The sequence below is a fragment of the Homarus americanus genome, unplaced genomic scaffold (assembly GCF_018991925.1).
Source record: "Homarus americanus isolate GMGI-L3 unplaced genomic scaffold, GMGI_Hamer_2.0 scaffold32583, whole genome shotgun sequence".
Taxonomy (NCBI): Eukaryota; Metazoa; Arthropoda; class Malacostraca; order Decapoda; family Nephropidae; genus Homarus; species Homarus americanus.
Window position 1 is genome coordinate 15,651,322 of NW_024713129.1, and position 9,645 is coordinate 15,660,966.

Sequence of the window (9,645 nt, forward strand, 5' to 3'; positions counted from 1 at the left end):
CCTTCCTTTCATCAACAGGGTTTATGTCCCACTAAAAGTCATACTTTATAACTAACCATCATCAATCTTCCCTGAGCCAAGTTAAATTGAAGAATTTTTTAGTTTTGTTCCTCAATGCTTTTCATTTTTTGTCCAGAAATATCTCCTGTTAACTCAAACCAACTTCGTTCAATCCCAAATGAATGGGTAGAATGAAAACACAAAATTACCGGTAATAAACGATACGAACAATACAGAAAAATATATGAATGAAAAACTAAACTGAAAAATATAAATCTCATTTTATCCCTAGTTAATTCAGAGTACCTACTATAAAGTAAGGTACTCCTTAACATGTATACAGTAATCTAGATACACTTAGCCCTTATATCTTCTTGCCTAACTCCTTCATCCCATTTCCTCCATCATAAAACATTATACTTGTACTATATTTCTTTTACTTCAAATTTCAAATGCCTCTTAGTCAATGTGTTTTGTATAAACACATAGCTTTTACCTAAAGGTGTATACAGTATAAACTTCTCAAAACAAACTTTTGCATAATACTTCACAGGGAGTCTCAATGGATTGCAACAAAATTTTAGGAAGGTTAACTTACAAAACTATTCAAAGCAAATAGCGCTTGGCCTTGAGTCAAATAAATCAGTCACTCAATCATTCAAAGCACAAGAAAAAAGAAGTGATTTTTCCAGGCCTGATACCATTCATCATCTGTTCATGGATAAGAGAAGTGCTATACAGTATGTTTTATTCATGACAACACATGACTGGAACCCTATAAAACAGAACAGTGAAACAGATGGTAAAACTTATGAAAATCATTGCAAATTGGTTTACAATCCGAGTACAGTGCTAAATAAGGCCAAGCCATATTACACACAATAGCCTTACCTATAATCTATATCTTTGTATAGGCCTCTATAAACACATACATATATATTACTGCACTGGTATAGTTCATTACAACACCAGTCTACAATTAATTGGCATATTAGCAACAGTTAAGATCCTTTTTAACTAGTACACCATAATACTGTATTTAGGTTTTAAATAAACTTGGACCAAAGCAGATAGATATAGTAGGTGTTGTACATCAGTTCATTAAGAAACTACACAATGTAGCAATCAAAAATTTGTTGTTTTATTTTTAACAATGAATAATGATAACAAAAACTCTTCAATATTTCACATGTGCACACTGAATGCAATTTTTTCAAACATTGATGTCAGTCGAGTTTTCTAATGAATCAACTAAAATTTGCCAGACTAAACTTAGTACTAGGGCATTACAAAAGTAAAAAATATGCATAAAAATTCCTACTTCACTTACTTAACAATAACAAACTTAATGAAAAATAAAAATACCTGTAATGCATATTGGAAAGACTGAAAGGGTGTTTCTCAAACTGGCATTGAATATCAAATATAGGAACAGTTTATAGATTTCCCTTATATAATCCCATCTAAAAAGGCAAAACGAGACTACAACTGCATAAAGGTAAACATAGGTGTATAATTTTGTATGGCAGAAGCTATTTGGTACAATACGGTACAGTATATACAATTTAACCTCTCTGCTTCAATATTGATTACACTCATAAATTCACAATTTTTTTTTTAATACTTTTTGAGTTGTCAACATTTATAATACTCTTATCATAATGCTATCATTGCTAAAACATTAAAAACTGGTATTTTTTCTTTTTGTACAGTATATGGTAATACTACGCACAACTGACGTGATTGATTTTAAAAACTGTGAATCTAAATTGTGTACAAGATATAAAATTTAAACTGGATACAGTATTGTCTAAAGGGCTGATGAGTGGATATTAAGATCAATAAACAATTTGATTAATATAACACCCACGCTGGTACAAATTACTGTACAATATGTTGACTAAAGAGAGGATTTGCTGTACTGGATAAGTTTATTTCTTGTCTTATAGCCAAAAACAATCGTCTGTCAGATATCTCGTTAAAATACCTGTACTACTGTAATATTAATAACATTTGGGTTTCAAGCCATTTCGTTGTTTGGTGGTACAGTTACAAGAGGTCTAATACTACTTAGTTACAGCACACTAGTTAACCTCTTCTTTTTTTGGTCATGTAGCATAATATATTATCTATCTATCTAAAAGCCAGTACAGTATCATTATCACCAAAACCAAGTAAATTGGCTGTTTAACATAACTTCAACTGCAAACAGAAATAAACACTTTCATCTCTGACAAGTATTTAGTCTCTATAATTGAATTTTTCTTCATTTTTCTTACAGTTACATGCATGGAGAATCTGAAGTCTTTAGACGAACACGTTTTATATATCTCTTTTTACTTAATGAAAAAGTTAGTACAGTACGGTATACAGTACAGTACCTCTTTTGAAAAATTTCTCACTCTTACACTACAATACGCAATGTGAATTTTCATATTAATATTATAAAATGAATCAAAATAATTTTCAGTTCCACTTTCTATGTATGATGAAATCCAGATACGTAAGAAAACCTTTAGAAATTTTACTTTGTACACATATTATGTGCACAGTACTATATGTAACAACCTGGTTTTCTTTTTGGGGTTCCTTTCCATTCCACCACTAAGATCACCTTGTACAGTATCTGTTTTGCACTAGGCAACATTAGCAAATTCTTATTCAAAGTCTAAACATACCAGATATTTCTGCTTTACTAATACTATTCTGTATTAATGTCTTTTTTCATTTGTGTTTCTTTTCCTATACCCAACACCGTTATCACCTCTCAGAAAATACACATACAATACAGTTCCGTCTTTTCTGTTTTATAGTACAGTAAGGAATACTTAAAATAGTTCAATTTTCTGTAAGCCATTCCCTAAAATCAGAGCTGGATGGCCCATTTGTTATGATGCATATCCAGAAACAGAAGCCAAGTACTATACCCTGTATACTTCAAGATAACTAACAACGAAGGCAAAATAATGGACTTATTTTTTTGCCTACAGTGGATCATCTAGATTACAAAGATGATGAAGCCTATCATGATGAACCAAGTACTGTATCCTCTCAATGTCTATGTCAACATATGGAAATACCAAGAAAGTACTCACACACACAAGTAAGATACTGAGTGAATTTTATCTCTCTCTCTTTTTTTTTTAATTTTTGTGCTCAGTGATTATGTAGTGGTCTAAATTTAAACAAGAATGATGAGTTAAAGCTTCAAGGAAAGGATACTAAAATAAGGTTTTTCTGAGAATTCAGTTTTTTAAACTACAAGAGTAATACTGTAAAGAACCTCATAATCCACCACATATCTCCACTATCTACAATACTATGCTCTATTGACATAACCTACTGAGATATCATATTAAAAAAAAAAATATGTGGTGGACTGCAGACTTAGCTCAATTTCACGACAGTTATTAATATAAAAATGAAGTGATAATTATACTCAAGTTTACATGCATTATTCTCAGTCAAATTACACATCTATAATTACTTACAAGAATAATATGACAGCTGTAGCAACACTCTTACTATTATACTACATGTACTGAGAAAATTAATACACATTCATACATTAAAAAAAAAAGATGGAAAAAGAAAAGGACATCAATGGACAGCTAATACATTATCATTCATATATATATATATATATATATATATATATATATATATATATATATATATATATATATATATATATATATATATATATATATATATATATATATATATATATCATCACAACCACAAATGTATTGAACACTGCCAGTGAAAATCTGCACAATCACAAAACTACATTCCAATAATCTATACCAGTACATAGGAATTATTCCATGAAATATATTACCTTAACTTCCTACTCTCTAACACTTTTTTGTTTTAACTTGTAGAGCAAAGACGATTTGTAATTAACGTTAGAAAAGTCGTCGTATGTAAGTTTAATATACAGTACTGTCTGAAAATATTGTGGCCTGGTAAGAAGAATGCATGTGGTTAGGTGTCTTTGAGTTGTTCCACCCCACAGCAGACCCAAAATTGGCCTCATCACAAGTTACTACTAAAAACCAACTGCAAAAGGTCCCTCAGTTATGCTTTGAGCCATTTGGCATTGTGATCGTACACCAAAAGTTTCTATAGAATGCAAAGTTGCGAATAAAAGTACTGTACGTAACAGCTAGTACTATACTAAAGCAAAGCGTGTCTCAAACCTGACTCCATTTGCTACTACAGTATATGGGAAAATAGAGTAAATGAAAAATAGGGAATCAATTAAAGCCTACTCATTACAGTACCAGCAAACTTAGGAGGGTTAATAACAAATGAAGGGCATGATAATGCCCTTTGTCCAAAAATTTGTGCCACCAAGAGTTCAGCTACAGTGTTCTTCCCTGTTAAACACAAGACAACACACAAAATTAATGACAGCTGACTGGGCTACAATGACATGTGCTATATTCCCCTTTGCTTTGTAATAATTTCTGATAATATATGGTGTACTTCCTATATCAGTGAATTAACCATCTTTAATTGTAACGTGGTTAAAGAAAACCTTAAAGATTACTTACAAACACACACAAAAATTTGAAGTATAAGCTGAATATTGACTGAACCTTGGCAATTACAAAAACACCCTGAGTTATGTTCAGAAAATACCTTTACCTATTGGTGACAAAATTTTGTGAATGGACAAAAAATGTAACTACAGTACAGACATTCAATTGAATATTGTATTTCCATGCATTTTCAGAATTAATTCACACAGTTGGCATAATAAGTTTTACAGATGAACACAGGGGAGTGTGCAAGATCTATTTTCTATAGCCCTTCAAAAGAGGAGTACCCTTAAGAACAAGATAATTGATTGAAGTATATTATAAACAAAAGCCTTGAACCTTGCTTTCTCAGACATCACCTTTTTTCTGTGTTTGTTTTATCATGCATATACTGTATTGTACATAGTAATGTTTGTGATGGCAGATGTGTGTGTGAGTGCATGGGAAAGTCCATACACACATGCAGAGATATAAAGCAATTAATATACTGTACTTGAAAGCTAGTCTTACATACGTTAACTTGCAAGGGATGACCGTAACTAAAGAAATCCTGTCTGGGTCAACCTGTCTTAAATATAGGAAACAGCATTTTGGATACAAATGTACTTGTATTTCCCTATGTTGTCAATACTGTATATTATTAATACAGAAAAACTTTGAATATGGGATTCATTTTGTCAGGTATTTGTTCAGCAGTTTTAGTGGACCAGTCATTATTAGAGCATTTTGTTTGGCAGCATCCCACCCCTAACATGTGAAGTATTGTTGCCAGCAAGGGAAGAAAGTCACCCGATTGGCTGTCGAAAAGAAGCTTAACTCTTATTGGTCGAGGGAATGCATGTGCTCCGTCCATGCTTGTTGACATGACTCACTTTTATTCGCATCTTTTGATCAGAGTGGAATATTTCACTTCTTTCTACCACGTTATTCATGATGTAGTGCCCAAAATAGTATTTTCACATGTACTGTGCAGTGTTATATTAGTTTGCTCCTTACATTAATATAAAAAAGTAAGCTATTTGGCCCTTTTATTACTAATGCACTGCTACAAGAAAAAGAAATTTAAATTATTAAATCAATTTCTTGCTTTATGGTACAGTATGTCATTTTGGTAGTGTAGAGACATGATTGTAGTGTATTACATTATGAGGTTGCTGCTTGCACAAGTCCAATTTTCAGAGGTTTGACTGTTAATGTCATATGATAAATATTGAACATGTTGCAAAGATAAGGCTGAGTTAGTGGACTGTTTTATGTTAAGTGAGGAATTAAGTCATATGATCACAATAACAAACTTTGGTGCATTGATCATTTAGTTTCTTACATAAGAGTTTCAAATTCATCTTCATGAGGAAATGAAAAGAATGTAACTTCATGTTAAATGCAATGTAACTTCATGTTAATGTAACTTGTTGGTACTAGCTTTTATTTAAAGTATGATAACGGAGATGTAGGGATGCACTACACATAATAAGGTTAGTTAGTTAATAGGAAGTACAATATAACAAAGCCAAACTTAGAGAAAAGTGAGCCCCTTTGAGGCTGTTTTTTGATGCATGAATCCCAATTGTCACATATATTAATCCTGAGTATCAACTTTCATACACGGTTACTGTGCTTCCTAACAAATGAGTCTGTCGGTACAACAGGGACGGATGGAGCCTGTCTCCTGTGCACGGCTACCTTGCCTGGGAGTAAAGAACTACTAGTATAGCTAAGACAAAAAATTAGTATAGTAAAGTATACAACAAAACACAGTAAGTACTCTGAGTTCAGTGCTGGAGTACCACAGGTAACAGTCCAGTGTCTATCACACCAGTGGAGAGACAAGTCTTATTCTACTGCTACCTTAGGCACAGCTTTAAGTAAAGGAGGAACAGCAGTAAATGTTTTCAGAAAATTTAAACCAACAAAATCACTTTTTACATACACCATCAGTCTCTCAATGCTTGACACATTCTTAAATTACCAAAGGTTTTCTGTTTTATAGTTATATAGTACTAGATTCTTAGTAACTTATCCTTGAACTTGGAATACAAGAGTATATAACTAAGATACAACATTACTGCACAGTACATTGGATAGCTAGCAGTGTTTTTGTTAAAAGATGCAGGTGCAGCAATTACATCTAATATAAATTGAGTTGTATATGAATGAAGTCATTACAGCAATTCACAATGACATTTCACAAGATTTCTTATCACTATAATTGCCAGTTGGTAAAACTCGTCTTAAAAATGCACAGACATATAAATTATTTAATCACTTTGAGCCTCAACAGTTATATAAATTACCTGCAAATAGAAATTTCTCTTACATTAATTCTAGACCCTACTTGTGCTTCAGAAACAATATTCCACTCTTTAACCATAAGTTCAACAACGTGCTAACTGATGTCAGAGCATAAGAACCACACAGTGTCACTCTTCTGTAGTGTAATATACATCTTAAACAGAAGGTGACGATTTAATTGGGATTAAAACCCAAGACACCCTTTTATGATTGAGGATGGCATGAATAACTTGTGATTTAGAGAACCTGCTAATCCCTGGTGATAGAGCCTATGTCAACCCTGGATGCAGCAGTAAAGTTCTGTCAAAATGTTCCTCTTCCAATCATAATGGGTCTCAAAATCTGTCAAAGAAAAGGATGTGCCTATGATATGGCCATTACATACCATTTGAGGTAGAAGAGTTACTTTATCTTGGGCTAACTGCTACGTGTACTTGCCAACATTCACTTCTCACCAATATCAGACAATAGAGCCTTCAGGCGACTCTTCCCACTTCTAGCTGCCTGGGCGGAGGGAATGGAACCAAACCATTCACTCTGTTCTTGATCATGAAATGGGAATTCATGATTCAATCTCCCATTCATGAGTATGGATTTTGTGAAGAAAAAAAATTTAAGAGCCCTCTTCTAAGAGTGTGAATTTCAGATATTTTTCTAATCGAGGCCAAAATTTCTTCAAGAGTTTTAATTAAAGAGCTCTCAGAATTGAATCACAAAAAAAATTAAGGGAAAAAAAAAAAAAAGAAGTCACTTGCATACTACATACACTTGTCTCAGAGCCTCTTAATGTACTTGAACTCTGACAGACATAAATTTCAACATAACTCTCAGTGGTTGTTTGAACAAACTAATTTTATCTAATATTTTATCTAATTTATGGTAGCCATAAAACTTTTCTTATAAAATGTATTTGGAGTACTGTAATTATATTAACATTTGTAATGTTACTTACCTGCCTCAAAAACCAGTTTAACCCTTAAACCCTGGGGGACATTCCTGAACTTTCACCTTGGCGACCCCGGGTGATGTTCCTGAATGTTCTTAATTTTCACAGCATACATTATTTTGAATGTCCAGGCGGGAGGAAATACTTTGTATGGGATATCTGTGTAATTGGCAACTCAACTTGAGTGTATTTGTCTCAAGACTCTACCTCATGATCAGTTACCCACAAGATATTGTGAGGGATGCATGTCCTTAGACCTCCCCCACACCCAAGCGCAGGTGAAGGCATTTATTTGCTCTACGGTAGTGCTGTTTCTCAAGTGTTGCTTGATTCGAGTGGCATTGATATAGTATCGGGTGACAAAGACATTGGCGGGGAGGAAACAGAACCCAGATGATGTCGAGTTTGTTTTGGTGGTGAGGACAGTGATAGGCCTACAAACTGGCACTCCCTCCCCCTTCCCACCCTGCCAGCCATCGTGAACCACGGCACGAAGATATAGCGACTTGGTGCAAGATGTGGAGTTGTTTTGTGCGTTTCGTGTTGCAAAGACTTCCACACGATCAAGAAGTTATAAATTCAGTAGAAGTAAATATAAATACATAGTGTATATATTTAAAAATAGCGATAAGAAAAGTGAGAAGTTTAAAGCTGCCAAGAATATTCCTAATGTTCGGTATTTTATAGTTCTTTTGAGGAAAATAGAAATATTTTGTTTTGTAATAGCTATATGATATAAAAATGCCTTCAAGTAAGAACTGTGTGTTGTAAGTGTGTGTCAAATTCACTTCCTGCTCACTGTGGGCTGTGTGCAGTAGCTTCAAATAGGACATCTTTCATCACTCCACACTGCTCATCAACGCTCTCTAACCATTCTACAATGAAATTTGAAGGTAAGTACATTATTGTGGTACTTTTCTTATATTGATTTACCCATTTATAAGGTGACAATGGATTTTTTATTTAATAGTTTTTTACCGAAATACTTGTATGCCCGAGTGGGAGGGTTCGGAGGGTCTTACGACACCCGGGGTCGAAAGGTTAATGGAGATAACAAGAGGCTAGTCCAAAGGCAAGCAATGAAGTGAGGACAGTCTCCCAGTGGCCCAATTTTCTGATTGGAATCAGAAGTGAATGTTAGCAAGGACCTGTACCTATACACAGAGTCCATGACTTGGTGATTGTTGCGGGAGAACCTTCATCTATAAAGAACTGTGAGCCTGTTATAGCTGGAAGAGTACAGTACTGTAGATGTTTTGACAGAACTTCACCAATGAATTCTTACTTGACCAGACAGGCTTTGTTACAAAGAACAGATGAGCACTCTACATCACCAAACACAAAATCTACAGTACAATCATTAAAGGAAAAAAAATATATGCAGTATACAATGCCATTGATTCATAAGGTGAAGCATAAGAAAGTAAATAAAAATATTAATTATTGAAAATATCCAGCCATTAAAAAATTAATACAGTAACAGAAGAGACTGCAGACTGATGCCCTTAGTACAACAAAGTATCTGTCAAGCAAAAATTTACTTTGAGAAACAATCTTTTACAAAAGATTTAACCATTCTAGATATGAAATTTACAAATATACAATAATGTTCTTTTATTCAACTTACACACTACACAAGAGTAAATCAGGCAGCTGGGTCTGGGACTGTAGGAGAATAATGATGCACTGAAAGCTTATTTGTAAACTTATAATATTGTAAGTTTAGAGAATAATGAAGTAAGTTAGTGTACTGGTATTAGCAAAAACTAACAACTAAATTGACACAAGTACTGTACTATGGTTTATTAAATGCTCTCCTTAGACACATTTTCCTGATAGTGCGGTATTAATTTTATATAA